General features: G+C 37.1%; 1 protein-coding gene across 1 annotated transcript in view; it reads left to right on the top strand.

Moving 5' to 3' along the window:
- Positions 1–23000, top strand: part of LOC134745927 (cationic amino acid transporter 3) — a 46219-nt gene that overhangs the window by 5874 nt on the left and 17345 nt on the right. The window lies entirely within an intron of this gene.

Here is a 23000-nt window from a genome sequence, read left to right as displayed (position 1 = left end):
AGGATCATATCACATTACATTAGTATATTACATTAAATAACCCTTCACGCCTATATTTTTTAAATTTGCCGCTTTTTTCCACTGACGGACATTTCCGTTGCCATTGCTTGACAGACTATATAAACAAGTTTCGCTCGGTTAGGTCCCCTGATCACTTACCTATTCAATTAACATTAACAGTATCTGTAATATACCTGACCACCAAGTATATTGTAGTGACCGCGACCTTGCAATAGCTGCAATACAATGCCCGTTCCGGACACTGAACACTGAACACCGCTGAAAGGAAACAGCACGTCTTGGACGTCACACATCACATCCGTAACATCACATTATTAAATTATAATGATGACTTGATCATAAATAAATGGGGGTCTCTTTCAGTGTGACATAGATAGAGCGGTAATGTCATAGTAAATGAAGTCACAGTAAATTCACTGTATCGACACACGATTAAAACTAAAAATAAAAATATCAAAAAAAATATTTATATGTGAATTAATGTTTTTTTTTACTTGCAATAATTTGCATTAATTATTTTTATATTATTCTGACACATGTTCTTTCACTGATATGCGTTAAAATTGTTAAATAACAAACGAAACCGTCAACGCCCTCTATACGAGAGTAGGCCAAAGGTAGTGGCGTCATCTGATTGAGAATCAAATTTTCGTGATTTTCGAGGCAAGGTTTTTCCTTAGACTGTATCCATCTATTACGGAGTTATATCTATCTTTGATTATAGTGATGACTTGATCATGAAGCGCTGGTGGCCTAGCAGTAATAGCGTGCGACTTTCAATCCGGAGGTCGCGGGTTCAAACCCCGGCTTCATACCAATGAGTTTTTCGGAATTTATATACGAAATATCATTTGATATTTACCAGCTGCTTTTCGGTGAAGGAAAAACATCGTGAGGAAACCGGACTAATCCCAATAAGGCCTAGTTTCCCCTCTGGGTTGGAACTGTTGGAAGGTCAGATGGCAGTCGCTCTCGTAAAAATCGTTGGGATTAGTTGTCAAAGCGGACCCCAGGCTCCCATGAGCCAAGGCAAAAATACCGGGATAACGCGAGGAGGAAGAGAAGAGAGTGATGACTTGATCATAGATAAATTTCAGTGTGACATGCCCATCATACGTCCCACATACCCCCCCCCCGGCTGCGTAAAAAAGAAAGGTAACTGAGCTAAGGCGCGGACGGACGGACAGATACTTAGGACCTTTGAATGACCTCCTTCGAATTTCCTTGTTGACTACGTATCATACAAACTACAAGGATTGAATGTCAAATTATAGTTTGTCAAAGGACTGTCTCATTTCAAACATAGACAAAGAGAATCATACTATCTTTGTCTTACACTAGTACTATCACCCTAAAGAAAGGGATCAGTATAATTTTCCTGGTTGTTACTGACTGACAAAGACAAATTGGTTTGACCAACTATAAATGACTACATTAATTGGTCGACTTAGTAACTTGATTTGCCTGTGTGTGATATGATTGCGATTGAGTTCTGGCGGTCTAGCATAAGTTGCGTTCTCGCGCGCGACTCCATACTTGAAGTCGCGCTAGATGTATGCAGTCGCGCGCGAGAACGCAACTCATGCTAGCGGGTCTGTTGCAAAAATAAGCCAAGTAATTGGTCTCACTTTGAGACCAATTTCAAAAAGTCAAATATTACTTCATCGGGTCACAAAAGCTGGGGTTAAATACACAACATATCGACAAAGGCCCGTTTCTCAAAAGCTTGTAGCTTGTAATACAAGCGGATGTCACTTTTTGACAGCTTTTGTTAGAAAGGGACTTCCACTTGTATTACAAGTTACAAGCTTTCGAGAAACGGGCCCCAGCTCTCGCACCATCAGCACGGCTAGCACATATGGTCAGCACTTGTTATTAAATAATTTAGTTTTCAACACACTTGCTCAAAACGACGTTTTTATTCCACCGATTTTTGGCTCATAATCTTAGATATCGGCTTTCTTATTCTCACAATATCGCCTCTTGTGTAATGACCAACTTAGCACACTTGTATCATAATGTACTATTAAATTATAATATGTATTAACTGCAAATAACTATTGTACAACCTCTTTCAAACCTAATTCCCAACATACCTACATATAAGGCCTAATTCAGAATGGTCATGATGACATTGTTATTTTGCTATTACCACCTGAAGCAGCAATAGCGGGCGGAACTAATCTAGTTCTCATTGTATCTGTCACTTTGTTACTTTACATTAAACTAAAAAGCCTAAACTCCACACTAGAAACATGCCATATAAGGCATTTCGTACTTGTAGTCTCTGTCATGTCTTTGATGGAATAAACAAGTTGAATGTTGCAAAAACTTGTTGATGCTTTTCTAGATATTTTAGAATCTTCGCGAAACAGTTGGTTATTATTTAGAGTCGGTGCATGCATAAAAAAAGCGCATATTAAAGTGTATTCAATTTAGCGATGTCTTTGACGCCGCTAATGTCGAAAATGTTATTGGTGTGACATTTAAAAATATCTAATGATGGTAATAAAAATACTATAATCATCAACACAGCCTAATTCCATAAAGTCTGTCGTGTTTCTAGTGGCGGTATCTTCTCGTGGCTGTAGTGTCGAACAGGTGGTGTAACTAATTTTAATGTGCCTAGATCTAAGAATAAACATCTTTTAATTTTTTTATTTTATTTAATTAAACGCGGTAGACCCGTTCGTATAATTAAATATGTAAAGATCTTTTGTTTTCTCAGTAAAAATGTTTGTTTATCAATTATTGGGATACACACTAGGACAGAACAGACCTTATAAATATCTAGGTCTTGGTATTATTAATTGAAATCTCTTTGTTTTTCGAAATTCTGTATATAGTTTTGATATCATTTATTGTATATGTTTTAATTTGTTCTTTTTCTATTCCATATTTAAATATTGAAGCACGTTTGTTTATTTATCTGTTTTACGTCAGTTCGCATTAAAATCTGGCACTGTAAAGTCAACTGCTTGTGTTTCTCATTCATTTCTCCACTTTTCTAAAAGCTATCGAAATCCCTCTTTTTCAGTACCTATGCGAAAAACAGTTTTGAATTCTACATTATGAATTTCATGGAAATAATCCATTCAACAGTGGTATTTTGCATACATATATAAATGTTTGTAAGTTTTTGGGTGAGAAATCAATGAATCGAATCGCAATTCGTTCTACGTTCTAGAACCTTGAACGACGGTAGCGCCGTGCCGCCCACCATCCCGCGGTGTGCATACTCCATGCCCGAAATCTCATTCACGCAGAGGGATATTCGGCGGGAGTTGCTATCCCTAAACGTTCATAAGTCGAGCGGGCCAGACGGCATTCCAGCACTTGTGCTTAAGCAGTGTGCTCCTGAGTTATGTTCACACTCTCTAGCAACAAACGGCATGTTCCATCTTCGTGGAAGACGGCCCTTGTGCACCCTGTGCCTAAAAAGGGCGACAGATCGGACCCATCGAATTACAGGCCTATCGCTATTACCTCCCTTCTCTCTAAGGTCATGGAGCGTATAATCAACGCAAAGCTCCTGAGATACCTAGAAGAACACGACCTGATCAGCGACCGTCAGTATGGTTTTCGCCACGGTCGCTCGACTGGTGATCTTCTAGTGTATCTCACTCACCGCTGGGCTTCGGCCATTGAGAGTCAAGGTGAGGCATTGGCAGTTAGCCTAGATATAGCGAAGGCGTTCGATCGGGTCTGGCATCGGGGTCTCCTGTCGAAGTTACCATCTTATGGATTGCCGGAGGGACTATGCAAATGGATCGCTAGCTTTTTGTCTGGCAGACGCATACGAGCCGTAGTAGACGGAAGCTGCTCCAATAGCATGGACATTAACGCTGGCGTTCCGCAAGGCTCTGTGCTATCCCCAACGCTGTTTTTGCTGCACATCAATGACATGTTGTCTATCGACGACATTCATTGCTATGCAGACGACAGTACTGGGGATGCCTATTACGCAGGCCGTGCCAACATCCCTCGTTCCGTGGTGCTAGAGAGTCGTGAAAAGCTTGTGTCGGATATTGAGGGCACTCTATCCAGAGTTTCGGTGTGGGGCCGGGACAATTTAGTGCGATTCAACCCCACCAAGACACAAGTTTGCGCGTTTACCGCTAAGAAAACCCCATTTACTGTGGTCCCACAGTTCGAAGGCACAGCCCTTACCATGTCAGGGAGTATTGGGATCCTCGGTGTCGACATCTCCAGTGACGTCCAATTCCGTAGCCACCTGGAAGGGAAGGCTGATCTGGCATCCAAAAAACTCGGTGTGCTCAATAAAGCACGGCGATACTTTACTCCGGGGCAAAGACTGCTGCTATATAAATCGCAAGTCAGACCCCATATGGAGTACTGCTGTCACCTTTGGGCAGGAGCACCTGGATGCCAGCTTGGACCCTTCGACTCAGTCCAAAGGCGCGCTGTACGAATCGTCGACGATCCCAAACTCACAAGCGGTATCGAACCTTTAAGTCTAAGGAGAGACTTCGCCTCCTTGTGTGTGTTCTACCGCTTGTACAATGGGCTGTGCTCTGAAGAATTGTTTGACATGATGCCAACGGCCGCTTTCTATCACCGCACCGCTCGCCATCGGCAGGGTGTTCATCCTCACACCCTAGCACCTAAATGGTCGCGTACTGTGCGGTTTAAGAGGAATTTCCTCCCGCGTACGCTTCGGCTGTGGAATGAGCTCCCTGCCGAGGTCTTCCCGAGGGGCTACAGTATGGGGTTCTTCAAAAAAGGAGTGTACAGGTTTTTAAAGGGTCGGCAACGCGCGTGTAATATCTCTGGTGTTGCAGGCGTTCATAGGCTACGGTAACTGCTTACCATCAGGCGGGCCGTATGCTTGATTGCCACCGACGTGGTATAAAAAAAAAAAAAAAAATGCCTGTGTAAAATTTGAGGAATGTAGAAACTCAACACGCATGCGACATTTATTGCTTTATGATTTAGAATAATCTTATTACACGTATGATTATGACGATTTATACTGTTAAGAGGTAGCACTATATCATCGTTAAATATCGATGCATACTTAGACAACTGTAAAACTTTTAAAACTACTTCCTCATTTTTAACGAATCGCCTTGGCAGAGGGCTTAATAGTGCTACCCGGCATTTTCTTTTTCTTTATTCAACTAAATCTAATTAACAGCGCGATTCGTGAAATGGATTAGAAATTCACTAGATATGTATATGAAATAGTAAATAATATATGTGACGTCCCACGGGTAAAGGTACCTTATGGCGGTTTTAGCTTACACTATTATTAACGCCGCTCCAATTAATATTGGATGGCGCTTACGTCTCGTAGCGCCGCAATAATTTACGACGCTATGCGACATACGACGTAAGCGGCAGCCGCCATAAGGTACCTTTTGCCGTGAAATGTCACATATCTTTATTATTTCATATCTAGTGAATCTCTAATTCATTTCTCGGTATAAGGATATAAGGTACCTTTATCCACAAGAGCGGCAAAGTAATTTGATGAAAATTTAGAGTTGATTCCTCATATTGGCTGGTGGAAATGACTTTTAAATGATTATTTTTAATGATAAATATTTAATAGCATTCATTTGGACTGATTTGTAACGTTTTGCAGTTAGTAATTTGCTCGCGTTAGTGTGATGAAAAAAACGGGTCTCTATTGTTTGACATAATTATTGAAAGTCATAATGTAATGATTGTCATATTATCATTAGTCATAATTTGGTTTTTCTCAGAAACACGTAACTTTTCGATTGCCATAAAACAAACCTAACCAAACCTAACCTATCTATAGGATAACCCGAGAAAAATCCTGAAAAGTAAACGGTTTCAGAATTATGACTAATGATAATATGACAATCATTACATTATGACTTTCAATAATTATGTCAAACAAAGGGACCCCTGAAAAAAAATTGTGTTTCACTTGGTACCAAAGTTTATTTGACCCTCGTGCGTAGCAACCCTCGCAATGAACCATTCCACTTTTGGAACCACACGCTACGTTTAACTTTTGAATCTTCCGCCTTGATATCAATTAGCACGAGGGGTTAAACAACTTTTCCTCCTTGTAGAAGAAATAACTGTAGGACTTTAATCTGTAGTAAAAAGACAAAAACATAAATTTATCATTGGCGGCGACTGCGGATTATTTTGCTACCATCCTATTGTTTCTGCGAAGCGTCAATCATAATGTCTTCTTTGTAAGAGAATACATAAATTATCACAAATTATAATCTTAAATAATTATCATTTGCCAAGGTTTCCGTTCATTTAGATAATTGATGAGTAAAAATACGTCAGTAAGTATGATTACTACTTTGACGTGAAAACGTTTGTCCTTTCGTATTTAACTGTCAGTTTGATTGGTGTGGAGACTGTTAGGTTCAATAACAAAAAACGACTGTATAGATTAAGTACCCAAAATTTTTGTACCCCTATAGCTTTTGTTGCTTTTTAACCAGGCGTCCATTTTTTCAGTAGTTAATTTAATCACACGCGTATGTCCCAGTCGCTTTTTTCCCCAAAGAGTAATATTTCCGAGAACAAGCCCTTCTTACCCTGAGCCGACGAAGCCCCGCTACGCGGGGCTCCTATTTCTAGGCTGTTTGCCCTTCGGGCATCTGAAGCTACCTAACAAACCTAACCTACCTATCTATCGACTTCGTGGAAAAATTACTCTTTGGGGAAAAAAGCGACTGGGACATACGCGTGTGATTAAGTTAACTACTGAAAAAATAAACGCCTGGTTAAAAAGCAGAATGGGAAAAAACGCGAATGGAACAAAAATTTTGGGTAGCTAATCTAAAAAGTCCAAAAAACATGGCAATTCTTATATTTTTCATACAGCTTGAGTACCTCGTTAGGTGGTAGCTGTCATCTCACTCATCTCAGTAAAATTAATTCTTTTCAAGGTTATAAATTGAGGAAGAATTATATTGTTACCAAATTACGAGTAGGAGACGACAACATGTTACATTGACGTTATTACGTATTTCTATTTTTAAATTATAATGACATGGCAATCGATAACTTGGCAATACACTTTAGCAGAGAACAAGATGACAGTCGTAACGTAGATTTTTAAATACTCATATACAGTCGAAGGCAAAAATATCGATCCAGACAAATGGCTCAAAAATATGCGAACACGACTTTATTGTCTAAGGTGTAATAGCGTACACATATTTTTAAAACTATGGGAATGTATATATATTTATGCCCTTGACTGTACATTAGTTTTATACGCGTGATTTATTGAGGTGAAATTGTTCTATTGACCCACTGCCATCCATTATTAAGTTTTCTACTGCTAAGTAGATTTTTATTTACAAACTATGCTTAGTTTGTTAATAAAAACCTTATACTAGGTACCACATTCTACAAACATGCTTGGTAGATCACCCATTGTTACAAGGGCACACATCTACCGCAAAAATGCATATATAGTTAATTTAAATGGTGTATTTCCATTTGTTCCCTCCAGACACATATATAGGCGCTTCAGATAAATAATTTCCATTTGTCTCCGCCTCATGAGCTGCGGCAACGTAGGGGACAAATGGGAATACACCATTTAACATAACTATGGCAACGCGTGACATGAAGTTCATTCACCCTTAATTTTAAAAACTAATGTTACTTCTACTCAACGCTATTTATATTAATAGGCATATACAGTGTGGAAAGAAAGAATGGGCCCTGGAGGAAAAAAACCTCAAAACCACATCAAATCACGTTAGCACATTTTGCTTAAAGGAAACATTCTTTTATTTTTGAAAATAGACAAAACTGCATTCAAAGATTTTTCATTTTTCTTGTCAAAAAATATTCTTGAATACTAAATATTCGATTTTATGGATATTTTGTACGACAGACGAGTGTAAAGCCTAATTGTTTCTTGGAGAAATTTGTGACATTTACAAGCACCAAAGGTACCACATTTTCGGTTGTCGATAAGGTTGATTTCAAATTGAAACTATAATGGAAATTGCGCCTTATGGACAACCGACAATAAGTACCCTTTTGGTTGAAAATGGCACATTCTATCATTAACATTAACTGTATCGAATAGTAGAATAAAATACCATTTTTTTTTGTCGGTTCGATTCCTGGGTAAAACAAGCCGCAAGCTAATTTAAAAAAAATTGAATGCAGTTTTGTTTCTTTAAAAAAATAAAAGAATGTTTCCTTTGAGCGAAATGAGTTAACTTAAGGTTTTAAGGTACTTTCCCTCCAGGGCCCATTCATTATTTCCACACTGTAAACACATTGACGATAATATTCTAATAGAGAATTAGATTACACATACATTTTAAGTAAATAGATTTGTCTCAAGTCTAACCGCATAATGACTTTATCATTGCCTGTTGTTTTACATCAAAATGATCACACACGATAAGCAACTTTCTACAATCAATATAAGGTATAAATTCCAACTGATACGGAGTTTATTCTGTATCGCTTCGGTTTTAATGATACTTGATACGTTCACACGATTTGATTGTAGGTTTTAGCTGACCACAACACTCACGTGGGAAATCGTGGATATAAATTTGCCATTCTAAATCTTAACCTTATTTCAACGTATTAAGGCTCCATGTGACTTCAATTAAATTGATAAGAGAGCTACGAATACTGATAAAAAGGATCAACTTTGGCTTAAGTTATTGATTCCATTAAATGACGATGACTATTCAATGCTTAAACACGGTTTAAATTAACAAAGTTAATTGATTTAAGTAAGCCTTAATAATACTTATTTTCAGGGTTTCGGAAATGATTAGAACAGAAATTAAACGATCGTGAGGCATATTTCATAATATTTAAATCACTACGGTTTCACTCAGATACAGGATACAAAAGTAGTGGGGATCCGTTTAAGGGCATATTCGGTATCGTGTTTTGATTAGGAAAAAGTAGAAGAAAAATATTTCTGACAAAAAAAATGATTTTTTTTTTCTATGCAGCAGGCAGGTCGTCCGTTGGTCAACCCTCCATAGTCGTACAAAGACCAAAACATTTTCGAGTCATAAAATGTTTCTTCTATTTTTTCCTAATCAGAACACAATCCCAATTTAATGGGCATATTAAATTTGGTATATTGTGTTCTGATTAGGAAAAAGTTGAAGAAAAAAAATTTTTGATGCGAAATTTTTTTGGCCTTAAACGGACCCCCACTGTGTTTGTTACATTCTGTATATATTTCACTCTAGCTATATTTCATATAAAAAATTAGGCAACCCTCAACAAACTATTTCAACTACCAATCAATTCTCTTTAAAATCAATCAATGAATATTAAACACTTTACTACATTTTAGTTGGCATTGCAACATCGAAATTAAATGCACGTTTCCTTAAGTCAGCCACACAACGTTTGCGATTGCATAAAACTATCAAAACTGTGAATTGGAATGTAGATTGTATATTGTAATAAAGGCACTTGTAACGCAGTAGGTAAGGTACCTGACGCCAAAGCCCAGGTAGCAATTATACGTCATTATGACGTCAGAGACGTCATTGTGACTTTATTATGACGTCATTATGACGTCGTGGACGTCACTTTGCTACCTGGGAGAGGATATAATAAGATAGAGCAGTACTGTCGTAGTAAATTTTGTAACCACTGTAAATTCACTGCCATCTATCGACACACTTTAAAACTAAAAATGAAGATTTATAAAAATACGTTAAAATGTATTTAAATATGGATAAATGATTTTTTTATTTGCATTCATTATTTTTATCTGATTTTGACCCATGTCTTTAACGGATATGCGTTAAAATTATAAATAACAAACGAAACCGTCAACGCCCTCTATACGAGAGTAGGCCAAAACTAGTGGCGCCCTCTGATCGAGAATCAAATTTTCGTGATTTTCGAGGCACGATTTTCCTTAGACTGTATCCATCTATTACGGAGTTATATCTATGTTTGCTGACGCGTAATACCTTTTTAAAATCATGTTCATTCTGATTAGGTATTAGATCAAGGCCGATATTATCAAATTTTCAATTCGATTTCTATTGTTAGGATATCGCTCCTTATCGAATTTCAAAACTGTATCCATTGTGCATTGACAAACAAAATAATCATCATGTCAATCAAAAAATGTCCACTAAAACGAAGTATTACATAAATCAAATTCCTTGACCGATACGTGGTTGATCTGTCGGGTTACTGAGGCTTACCGTGTATAATTCTACATGCAACTCAACAATAGTAGAGCGATTCTGTGACTTATCGAAACTATAATAGCACGTCCATAATAGTCCACATTATTGCTTTACACAATATTCAATTCTGTTATTTGACAATCTTGCATGAAGGACTTATTAAGGAATGTTTCGAAATGGACACCATTTCATAATTGTAATCGGATCTGTCCACAGATAGAATAGATTTTATCAGGAAATTAAACCCCAATCAGTTTACGAAACAGTGCTTAAAAGATAAATAGTAGTAGATTGTTAACCAAGGGACGAAAGGCACTCATTCCTGCCGAGGTATTTTAACGCTCGAACGCAGTGAGAACGCCAATAGTCTAGGCTGAAATGATGCCTTTCACCCGAGTTAAAGACTCTACTTTTCATTTCGAATACGAGGAAAGTAAAATGCATGTTTTTTCTTGACACGACAGGATACATTTTTACAGCATTTCTTGAGGGTACTTTCAATTAATAATTTATGCAAAATTATCGTTATTTATGAAATGGGAAGTCAAATATCAGAATGGAAATTGTATAGCAAATCCATTTAAACTCACAATTTAATTTCTTATCGTAAAAATTTTTAAAATCGTACTTGGAGCGTAAAATGCTCTATTGCAGACACGTATCATTTTCTGCATACCTTTTAGAACAACAATGACCCTCTTTCAGAGCATAAGAAATGAAAAATAAATAAATGTAGGACTTTCTTACACAAATTGACTAAGCCCCACAGAACCCCAAGTGTAAAAATTCCATTCGATAACGTGACGTGCGTTCGCGTTTGCGTTATGTCTATAATTGTATATGAGATTTTTTAACAGCGCACCAAACGGGACGTTTTGGAAACTCAAAAATCCCATACAAAATGACAACGCAAACCCGTCACGCTATTGAATGAAATTTAGACTAGAAGTACAGTAAGCTCAAGAAAGCTTGTGTTATGGGTACTCATACAAAGAATATGTATAACATACAAATACTTAAATACATAGAAAACATCCATGACTCAAGAAAATATATCTGTGCTAATCACATAAATATTGCCCTTACCGGGTTTCGAACCCAGGACCATTGGCTTCATAGGCAGGGTCACTACCATACTAGGCCAGACCAGTCGTCAAAGTAGATAGTAGTAGAGTCAGTTTGAGCTAACTCTGCCCCGATTTGACACGACAAAGTATGGAAGTACCACAATAAACTAGATATTTTTTTCACAGATATTTCACGTATATGGTCTCTGCCATACTTTGTCTTTGCAAGATCTGTGCATAGCTTTTGTTGGGGTGACAAGTCGGGAGTACAGTTCACAAACTATCATTACTCCGGGCCTCAAATTATCTTCATACTAACCATCTAACCATCATCATAACTCTTAAGAGCCTGGCTCTTGTCGGTGGAGTAATCGCCACTCCAATCTTCTTTCTGCCACTGTTTTGAGCTCCCGATACGTCACTATGTATTTATCAAGACCTAAGTCTGGAGTATAGCGTTATACGGTAGCGAGACGTGGACATTAACCCAGCGAGATAGATTCAGATTAAGCGCTTTTGAAATGTGGACATGGAGAATGGAAGGTATAAGCTGGAAGGAGAGGAAAACGAATGCAGAAGTATTGGATTGGGTAGGTGAGAAGCGATCTCTGCTGAGAATAATTGAAAACAGAAGGGGAAACATGTTGGGGCACCTGATACGGCACGATACTTACATAAAGTCTTCATACTAACAGTTCAGTTTTTTTATTGATAAAAAATATTTTACAGGTCACACAGGTACAATTGAAATACGACAGTTATATACAATTAAATATGATAGTTAGATAAAAATAAAAATACATTGGTCAAAGTTACTTTTACAATTCCTTAAATAATAATAATGATCGTGCAATAGTTGTTAATACAATAATATCTTTAAATAATCTCTTTCATAAAATCATGAACAGAGTAACATGCTTGGTCTAGGAGTAAACATTTAAGTTTTTTAGTAAATATTGAATCGCTTAGTTAACATTCATCTAAATCGGTTTAAACGTGAAGAAGTGACAGACAGACAGTCATACAGTTACTTTCGCATTATAATATACTAGCTTTTGCCCGCGACTTCGTCTGCGTGGAATTAGTAATTTGGGTACCTTAATTCTTAAACAAATCTGCTCTTTAATCCATCCTTTTTCACCCCCAAATTGGTTCACACTATACATTTCCACCCCATTTTTTACACCCTTAAGGGATGATTTCAGGGATAAAAGTTATTCTATATCATTTCCCACAGCTCAAACTATCCCCATACCAAGTTTCATCTAAATCGGTTCAGCGGTTATTGATTCCATACAAATTTCCACCCCCCTTTTCACCCCCTTGAGGGATGAGTTCTGGGATAAAAAGTATCCTATGTTCTTCCCCGGGACTCAAACTATCTGTATACCAAATTTCAACTAAATCGGTTCAGCGGTTTAATTTTAATTTAATTTATAATTTCTTTATTAAGATAACTAGGATCCATTGGGGTTAGGTACATGGTGACTTAAAATCTATTGTTAATATTTAAAATACTCATTAAATTAAATTAATTTAAAAACTTACAATACATTTTTTTTTTTTTTTTTTTTTTTTTTTTTTTTTTTTTTTTTTTTTTTTTTTTTTTTTTTTTTTTTTTAAAGCGTGAAGAGGTAACACACAGAGACAGACAGACTTTCGCATTTATAATATTAGTATGGATTACCTATTAATAGTTAGTAGGGTCGATGTAGTAGTAGGTGTATGAAATTCTCAAATAGGTACGCTTTGTACATAAGTCAGATATTTCATTTCATATTTTACTTAAATGCTGGTTTTAAGTAACATGGGCATGGGCAATAGTTACATGGGCCTAATTCAGCATAGGCATTTCAACGGTTGGTAATATTTATATTAACATAACTACTTTCTAGATCATCGATGTTTCTAGATTCTAGGACATGCGGCTAGAACTGGTCGCACCTAGGCTACCAAACTGAGCCTAGGCTATTTACAGCTTATTGAATAATTATACTTAGACAAGTCTTTTATAAGTCTATAGTTCAAGGAAATTGTGGATTAGTGTAAAAAAAAATCATTTGATTGCCTGTTTTGCAAGAAGAAACATTTATAAATTGTATATACAGATGTCAATCACAATGAAAAAAATGTGTACAAATGTGTGTGTGTGTGTGTGTGTGTGTGTGTGTGTGTGTAATGTGGTACGTCCCACAATAAAAAAGGAAAAAATATATTAACATTTAAGAAACTTTTTATTCCAATTTTTACCTACCGTTTTACCCAACTACGGAAAAGTTCAGAAGGGGCTAAGGGTGGTAATTCCACCTGTCCAATGTGTATTTTGCGTCTTACATTTTGCTTAGCGAGAGAGTGTGACGCAATGCACATTGGACGAAGAAATTGGACACGTGGGATATCAATTCGCAACCATAATGTTATTTGTAGTGTTTAGTTTGAAAATATATTTTTAGGGTTCCGTACCCAAAGGGTAAAAACGGGACCCTAATACTAAGACTCCGCTGTCCGTCTGTCTGTCACCAGGCTGTATCTCATGAACCGTGATAGCTAGACAATTGAAATTTTCACAGATGATGTATTTCTGTTGCCGCTATAACAACAAATACAAAAAAGTACAGAACCCTCGGTGCGCGAGTTCGACTCGCACTTGGCCGATTTTTTTTTCATTTCATTTATATCTGAATCGGTTTCTAGGTTCCTAACATCTAACCGGATCGTAAACGCATTCATATGATCGAAAGCAATCTCGTGTTTGTAAACACATACTGTTTTACAAATTGGCTGTGTCAACAAACATTATCGCCTATCGGCTAAATGAGGGCTACCGCGTTTAATTTCGCCGCTAGGGGCGCTAGTATAGATGGAGGTCTTTCAAAATGTCAAATGCATAGAAGTTTGGGGGGTTACAAGTTTTTTTATCGGGAATTTTCACTCCTTATTCATAATTGTGGTAAATCTTTGTCCATCTTTGATTAATCATGGTAAACAATAGATATAGCTCAATAAATGTTAGTGGTTTAAAAAAAGTGTCAACTAAAATATATGCAAAATTAAACAGGTTGAAAAAATGACACATTTAGACGTTAAAATACCTTTGTGTATTTGAGAAGGTATTGATTTTATAAAAATAAGCATAGAAGAATTATGAGATCTGTTTTTCTGGACCTACATCTACAGTGGCGCCAACTGGTGAGCACAAAAACGGTAGCCCTCATTCATTTACTTTTTTTTAGCTAAAGAATAAAGGAGTGTGAATACTTAAACTAGGAATTTATATTTTCGTTCATAGTATTTTTGTGGTATGCACTTGTATAAGAGAAACTACGGTGAATAACACCGGAACAATGGAAACTGGTATGCTAATGTTTAATGTTAGAAGTAATTATTAGTATATTCAAATACAGAGAGCTCGAGGCCTTTTTAAAGGCACATATTTTTCTGCATTAATTACTAAGTAGTTACGACATCCTGCTATTTTTGTTTCTAAATAGGGTGAAGCAAGAAAATGCATTTTAGTATTAGGATTTGCGCTTCCTTCGGGCCTCAAACTGTCTCGTCTGTCTCCATACAAAATTATATCTAAATCCGTTCAGGGGTTTCAGCATGACATATAGGCATTTCAGACAGACAGGCAGATTTAGTTTCGCATTTATAATATTAATTATTAGTAGGTTTAGAAGAATTTGTTTAAATTATATTTCAATATGTTTTGTGTAATATACTCGTAGTTGCAATATTTGTACATACATGTACAAATGTAGGGTAAAAAGTAAAATAAAAACATTTATTTATTTATATACCTAAGTAAATACATAACTTAAAGCCTGACCAGGAATATATGATCACGCGCCATGTTGCGGAATTTTACTGGAACTAATTTTTTCATACTATACTGAACTGTCACCCTATACATGAGAATGAACAGCGCCCTTTTGACAATGATCATATATTACTGGTCAGGCTTTACATTGTTCAGTAAAAGTAGTTTGAAGTATAAGTTATCGACAAAGCTTATTAAACTACACTACATGATTATTTGTTATTTATTCAATATACGCGATATAATCCGTTTTCATAGTTTTATTTCGTATTAAACTAATAATGACTCTACACATACCTATATTGTTTAATTACCACTTGATGACTGCTGATTAAATATTGGTACAATTAACTCTTCAGGATAACAATATCACGAAATGATCTTGTTTAAAGTAAATTTTAAATTGACTTGGCAATGTATAGTGGAATGTATTGTTGTTATAATGCACGATCCGTTGAGTTCCTTTTCTACACAATGACTTGCCAAAGTGCTTTTAATTGTCTCCTAGAGTATCCTATACCTACTACGGAAGTGGTAATGTCTCATTGTCCCATAAAAATGAATAGATACTATAGATAGTCCATCTGGTCTGTTACCAAATCGCATTTTAATTGGATAATAGTCACACACTTTGAAAAATACACGTCATCCTAAGGCCGCTCGCCCACGGTTTTTTGTAGCGATGCAGTAGGAGCGATGCTGTCGCATTGTTCGCATAGATACAGTCGCGATGCGGTCGCTAGCTGTGTGCCCTCGCCCACATAACACGATTCAGTCGCGATGCAAACGCGATACCGTCGCGCTTCTATCGCGATGCACACGCGATATCGTCGCGCTTCTATCACGATGCATACGCGATACCGTCGCGCTTCTGTCGCGATGCAAACGCGATACCGTCGCGCTTCTGTCTCGATGCTAACGCGATACCGTTGCGCTTCTGTCGCGATGCAAACGCGATTCAGTAACTGTATCGATACAAACACGGTAGCGCGTTTGCATCAATACAGTCGCGATGCTGTAGCTCGTTAGTAGCGCTCGTTTAACGCTCTTATGTCATATTTGCGGGCCCTTGTACTACCATACCGCTTGTATATGAGTGAATCGTTATTACTACCATGCTGCTGAGACTGGCCTATTACTATTTGTCCTCGCAAGAAGCATGTAACCACTTGACCATAAATGCAATGCCCTTAATATGGGGTACCTCTTTTAACACATCAACTAATAGTCATATATATGCAAATAAGTTAACTAACGAAGTGTACACAAATAAACTTGACCTAGTGATCTATGCCAAACCCAAGTATTTATATGAGTGTGATTTACATATTTTTTCTCTATTAAGGAAGCTGTGTATTTGCATAAAACTTGCCATTGATCGTAGTAGGTAAACGATAATCCATATAATTGGCGCCGATGTCTAGAAGTCGTGTTACTATTTGATAAGGCTGTCAACTTATTTTGATACGACCCTGATGCCTGATGTCACGATTCAATGTCATATCAAAAAAAGACGAAATATATATTAGAGTTTTAGCTACTTTTATATACAAGTTGGAATAGCCCGCGTAGGATTAGTTTGTGTCATTTTACCAAGCATAAAAGTGTATTTTCATAAAGAAAGTAGTGTTTTTCCATAAAATTTTATAGAAATCTGTAGCTTGACAGTAAATAAAAAGAAACAGATGCATTTATAATAAGTAACTATTAGTATGGAAAATGTATGACTATTTTTTCACGATTAAAGTTTAATTGGTTCAAGTAATACTATCAATCACATAATCTTACAATTACAAATTAAGGATACTCTAATTGCTTTATTATATTTTTTAGCGTTTAAACCGCTTTCTGGCCGATGTATTTTCTTTTGTGCACAGGGACTTATTTACCCACAGGCTAATAAGGCTAAAGCCTTGGGCGCAAGGACCAAGGGGGCGCGCAAGGGGGCGCGGCGGTGGCTCTGAGTTGAGACAAGCAAGGGGCGGATATACATAGTCAGCCTAGGGCGTCCAGAACTCTAAGTCAGGCCCTGTTTGTGCAGTAAAGATAAAATAAATTAACATTTCCATTGACCCCACAAACACGTCCCCTAGCACTACATCAAATGATCATGACCGTAGTCTAAAAATAGCGATGTCTGGAGATGCAGGATACGGATGGAAGGTTATTTCCAGCTACAGTTGATTACATGATGACGATCATATATTACTTACGTTCATATTTGCAATGTTAAGGCCACGACCAATACGTGCCTTATTAGACGACTCCTGATTGTATTTCGTCAGCACCAATCAGTCTGAGCCGCTAACGCTGATTGATGCTCGCCGTCCCGTGACCTTATCAATATAAGTTGAAAATCATATCAAATTTAACAGAATCGGCCTCCATATTTGCAATACTGTTATTGTTTTTTTTAGGGTTCCGTACCCAAAGGGTAAAAACGGGATGTTTGATGTTGCACTGTCGCGCCGCCCGTCGTAGTACAGTCAGCAGCAGAAGTTGCTAAGTGGGCGAGGTGTTCAAAATGATCTTGACGCGATTTTATTGTTAAGAGAATAAGAGCGTGTCAAGATAATTTTGAACACCTCGCTCGCTTAGCAACTTCTGCTGCTGACTGTACCTAAGGTTCTGAGTATACTGCAACTGCAAGTTGTTTGATGTGTACTTACGAACCTTTAGAAATTATGGATCGACGTTCAAATTTAGGTTACCCTTACTAGGTATACTTTTTTGGCCGAGTCTTCAATCGCTTGCTTTTTTTTACGTCCAACTCGTGCATGTGTAAATTGTGTAATCGTGCATGTCGTGCACCTTTAGAGCGTTTTCACATTGTTCGATACGATATCGGATGTCGGGAGGAAGTAAAATGTAAGATATACACTACCGCTCAAAAGTATTTAGGCACCTGCAATTTTCACCATACAATTGCATACAAAAAATATTTTAAAAATCATACTGTTCGGTCGCAGGCAAATGACTCTCTTACATGTTGGATTGACTTTTTAGTTAGGTAAATATATTGAACCTCAAATTGTTGCCAAAGACATCCTTTAAAATTTGGAGTTTACTTTTGCAACGATTTAAAAAACCCTTATGTGTGTGTGTCATACAAAATAAAACGATTTTGTACTGGAAAACGATTTATGGATTTTTTTACGCTTGTCATTTGTCATTTGGTAAATAGGCAATGTATTTACACGAATATTCTGTACATCATTTTGAAGCTCGATATATCTGTTAAATTAAAAAAGCAAACTGCACAAAAAATTGTTACCCGACTGCGACTAAGCGGTATAATTCTTCTTCTCTAAGTCGATTTTGTATACAATTGTATGGAAAAAATTACGAGTGCCTAAATAGTTATCAGCGGTAGTGTATCTCTGTGTTTCTCTGTATTTATTAAGCATTTAATAAATCATTATTACTAAAAACGATAAATAACGCAAAAAGGCGGACTTCATGCCAATGGCACTCTCCTGCAGGTGTTTTTGTCATAAGCGTCTTCCGACATCCGATATCGGAAAGGTGCCTTCGATAAATTCAACCATGTCGGAGCCCCCCGTCAGCTGTCAGACCGATAATATTCGTTTGTGTGCGTATGTGTAGGCATAATGCTTTGGACGACCGGTTTGGCCTAGTGGGTAGTGGCCCTGCCTGTGAAGCCGATGGTCCTGGGTTCGAATCCCGGTATCGGGCATTTATTTGTGTGATGAGCACAGATATTTGTTCCTGAGTCATGGGTGTTTTCTATGTATTTAAGTATTTATATATTTTATATATCGTTGCCTGAGTACCCATAACACAAGCCTCCTTAGGCTTACCGTGGGACTTATTCAATCTGTGTAAGAATGTTGCTATAATATTTATTTATTTATTAATGCTTGTTGTAGTGTACGTGACCGCTAAAGACGGCGCCCGGGCGCGCCCCCGCGGCCTGACTACGCGGATGTCGATTCCTACATCCGATATCGGATTGGACAATGTGAAAACGCTCTTATTTAAAGATATACTGTTTTCCATAAACGTTGAATACTCATAAGTATCATTGTAATATGTAGGTTTTTGCTTGACGATTGCCTCATAGTTATATTATCTAATTCATTGAGTGCGTGTTACGTTCCAATCTATCGTAACGTGATCTATCAATCTTACCTCACTTTTGTGAGAGCTATTTGTTAAATAATGGCCGACAATTCTGTTTTAATGAAGTGTTTCATTAAAATGGTAAATCTCGGTAGGGTGACGGCTATAGATGTTGCGAATATTCGCATCCGCATCCGCGGAACTTCCGCATTATTTTCAACATCCGCATCTGCGTCCGCATCCGCATAAAATCGATGCGGAGCTTAATGCGGATGTGGAACAGTTAGGTACAGGAACGTCTTAGCGGCGGCGTGAGTGCCAGGTAATTTCGTCATTAGCCAATAGGAATCTCGTTTCGTTTTTGTGATTCGTCGGTCGAGCACTTTAGCCTATGGCGGACAGCGACAAGTAGTGAATAATTTATTTTATTTGGAATTTAGTATACTAATGCGATTGTGGGGCAGCTATATTCTTGTTCAAATACTAAAAGTTACATTTTTTTTAAATAAAAATTACAAAAGTGTAATATAAGACGTTTTTTATGTGCCTAATCGCGACATCCGCATCCGCATCCGCGTCCGCGGATGTCAAAAAATCGGCATCCGCAACATCCCTGATAGTAACTGACCACTCCCAACAAACCAGAAAGAAACATGCCAATATAAGTCTTATTGTTAAGATGAAAGTGAATGAGTCGTGAGTTTTCCACTTTTCCTTTATTACTAAGAATTGATCGGTAGATAGAAAAATACAAAGAAATGTACCTAGTTTAATATTTTTGACACAAATAATTGTTGTGGAGTTTGTTACCTAGAAAAATACAAAGAAATGTACCTATAGTTTAATATTTTTGACACAAATCATTGTTGTTGTTAATGATGGGAGTCAGGCACCTTGTTTACCAAAATACTCAGTTGTGTAATAAAATAAATTATATCCAAATAAAGGTATAACGGTAAATTAGTATCGGAGTAATATTGGGGTCAAAAACTCGCAAACAGGATAATTTTGAGATTAAAGTCAATTGGACCGTCGCCGTCGACGCATGTCGTTTGCCTTGGTCCTCAGGTAAACTACTACCTCGTTTAGATATACTTAAAGGCATCCATTCTGTGACATACAGTCAAATAAATTTATTTTCCATACCATTTCATACCTTTGTCACAGTAACAATCAATATGAAAGGCACTAGGTACCTCATACTATTGTCACTGTGACAAGGTACGAAATGGAGCTGAAATAAAATTCCTTGACCGTACATTAAATTTTATCGATTTGTATTCAATCCTTTTAATAATGTATTTAGTTAAAATATAACTGCTGAGGTCCGAGAAGTAAGCCCCATACATTTATTAGAAAACAAGCAAATGAGTTGGGTTTAGTCCATTACACTGAAACGCAAACTTATAATAACTTTCCTGTCAAAGGACAAATAAAAAGAAATAGGTTTACAATGTGTTATAATAACTTTATCTTTGGAGTTAAAAAAAGGTTTTTTTTACAATAAACATAGTTAGAACCTACTTGCGTCGTACCTAGTGGTTTATGAAGAAATAAATTCATTCTACCAACCTCAATTTTGAAATCGGTCAATAATTATTTGTACTTTGTTGTGCTTATCATTATCCTACCCTTAACTTTGTATCGTGTTAAACGTTCCATGTGTTATGTATGTAGGTTTGTCGCTAAGATCACATACCTACAGAAATACACTTTAATCCTTTGCTTTTGATTGTTTTTGTTGTTTTCATATCACAAACATTGCACAATTTTAGAATGAACATCTGCTACAACCTTACAAACAAAATTGTCACACAAGTCATCACATGTCTCTCCGTCTTCTCTCTCTTCCTCTCCTGACCGATTTCGGCCACAGCGACTGCAAATTATGTCTAGGAGCGGAAACTGAGCTGGTCCGCCCGCTCGTGCGCCCTCATGTGACTGCAGTATCCAATTTTCGTCTGCAGTGCTCGTCCATGAGGGCATGTCAGGACTCCGTCAACGTAGCGATAGGTTAAGGCCGTAGGTGGTCGGGCCTTTAGAGCATCTCGCTTACTGTCGAGGTCTACCCTCCTACGCTCTTCGAAATCATCAACATCACATGTAATCATCACATGTAATCTAGAACTGACACTGTCTCCAAGCTACCCTCTAGATAGTGACGTTCATTCATAGGTCGATGTTCCTGTCTTCGGCAATTTTATAAATGCATACCACAAAATTACAAATCGAACTAACTGTGGCCAAGTATTTGAACATTCATACACCCTATTACAAAGAGATTAAAATCTACAATTTGTCAAAGAAGCGAGTCGAAGAGTACCTCTATTCGTAGCAACAAGGTTGCGATGACGGCATTGATAAGTTGGTAATCGATGTTTGCTAGGCAAAATCCTGTGATCAGACGATCAAACAATGAAACACGACTTTCTTTATGCTTTCTTTATTGTTTTATTGGCTTGGTTAGTTTGTTTAATGATAATGCTGATATGTAGGTAAGACTAGGGAATGCTGTGGATTTGGTCATGATACCTACCTATATTAAAATTAATTAATATGTGTAATTTATGGGAGTTCATATTACTTTTTGATTTTTTTATCTTCCTGAGACCTCTTTTATCACATTTTTCAGTATATGGACACATGCAACTGCAACAGCAAGCTTTACCCTGCCAGCAGTTATTGAAAAATACGTTACCTAACTCAATTTACATAATGGACATCCTAAATATACCTTGATCCGAGTCCAAAAGGCTCATTGTTAATTTGTAGCAATTCGCCACACACATCCAATTTCGATTTAGCTGAAGCTAATTCGATGTGTCAGTGGTCATGCTTCGGTAATCCAGGTAGCATTCTAACATTGAAAATATTAACTTGATTTGACATTAATGTCAATGCTGTAACGCTGTGAATAATTATGCATGCATGGCATTTTCAATAACAAAGTGTGCTAGACACAACGTTGGTTCAACTGCGCAGCGACACGATTATCCATAACGCTGCGCTGACGAGACGCCGACGGAAAGGCGATAGTGTGTGGTCTCTCTTAAGGCATGGCCTGTCAAATCACTTTCAAATCAAGATGATTTTTTTAGATTCGAACGCCGCACCTATTGTGTCAAGGTCATTATCATACACGTAATGTGCGTATTAGTATGATGCGAAAATGTATGGGCGACCTTGGTTGTGATAATGAGTCTATTACAGAAATAATGTAATAATAGGATAATACGAGAGCCACATGCAACCGAAGTAATGATGCCGCAGTTTTCTGCAGCAGGCAAAACAGCCGTTTGAATTTTGACTTGAAAAATATATATTGTGTGAAAATACAATATACAATGACGTGTTTTTATACGCAAGCAGAACAGTGTTTTCATGAAATCGCTGTGCTGTTAAATTACTGCGCTATTCATACAAAATAAAATTTTGGCAGAGAATTTTTTGGAAGAGTATCTATAGAGGAAGCATTTGATTTTTTTTTTCATTTCTCGTGCTCTGAAAGAGGGTCATTGTTGTTCTAAAAGGTGTGCAGAAAATGATACGTGTCTGCACTAGATCATTTTACGTTCGAAGTACGATTTTTGAGTTTAAATGGATTTGTTATACAATTTCCATTCTAATCAATTATGAGATGGAGAGTCATTCAGTCAAATTACTCCATTCCATAAATAACGATACTTTTGCCTAAATTGTTAACTGAATGTACCCTTAACAATACTATAAAAATTTATACTTACTTAATCATGCATTTTACTTTCGTCGTATTCGAAATTAAAAGTAGAGTGTTTAACTCGGGTGAAAGGCATCATTTTAGCCTCGGACTATTGGCGC

The sequence above is a fragment of the Cydia strobilella genome, chromosome 12 (assembly GCF_947568885.1).
Source record: "Cydia strobilella chromosome 12, ilCydStro3.1, whole genome shotgun sequence".
Lineage (NCBI taxonomy): Eukaryota > Metazoa > Arthropoda > Insecta > Lepidoptera > Tortricidae > Cydia > Cydia strobilella.
Note: the sequence above shows the minus strand (reverse complement) of the source record. Positions and strands in the feature narration are given on the sequence as shown.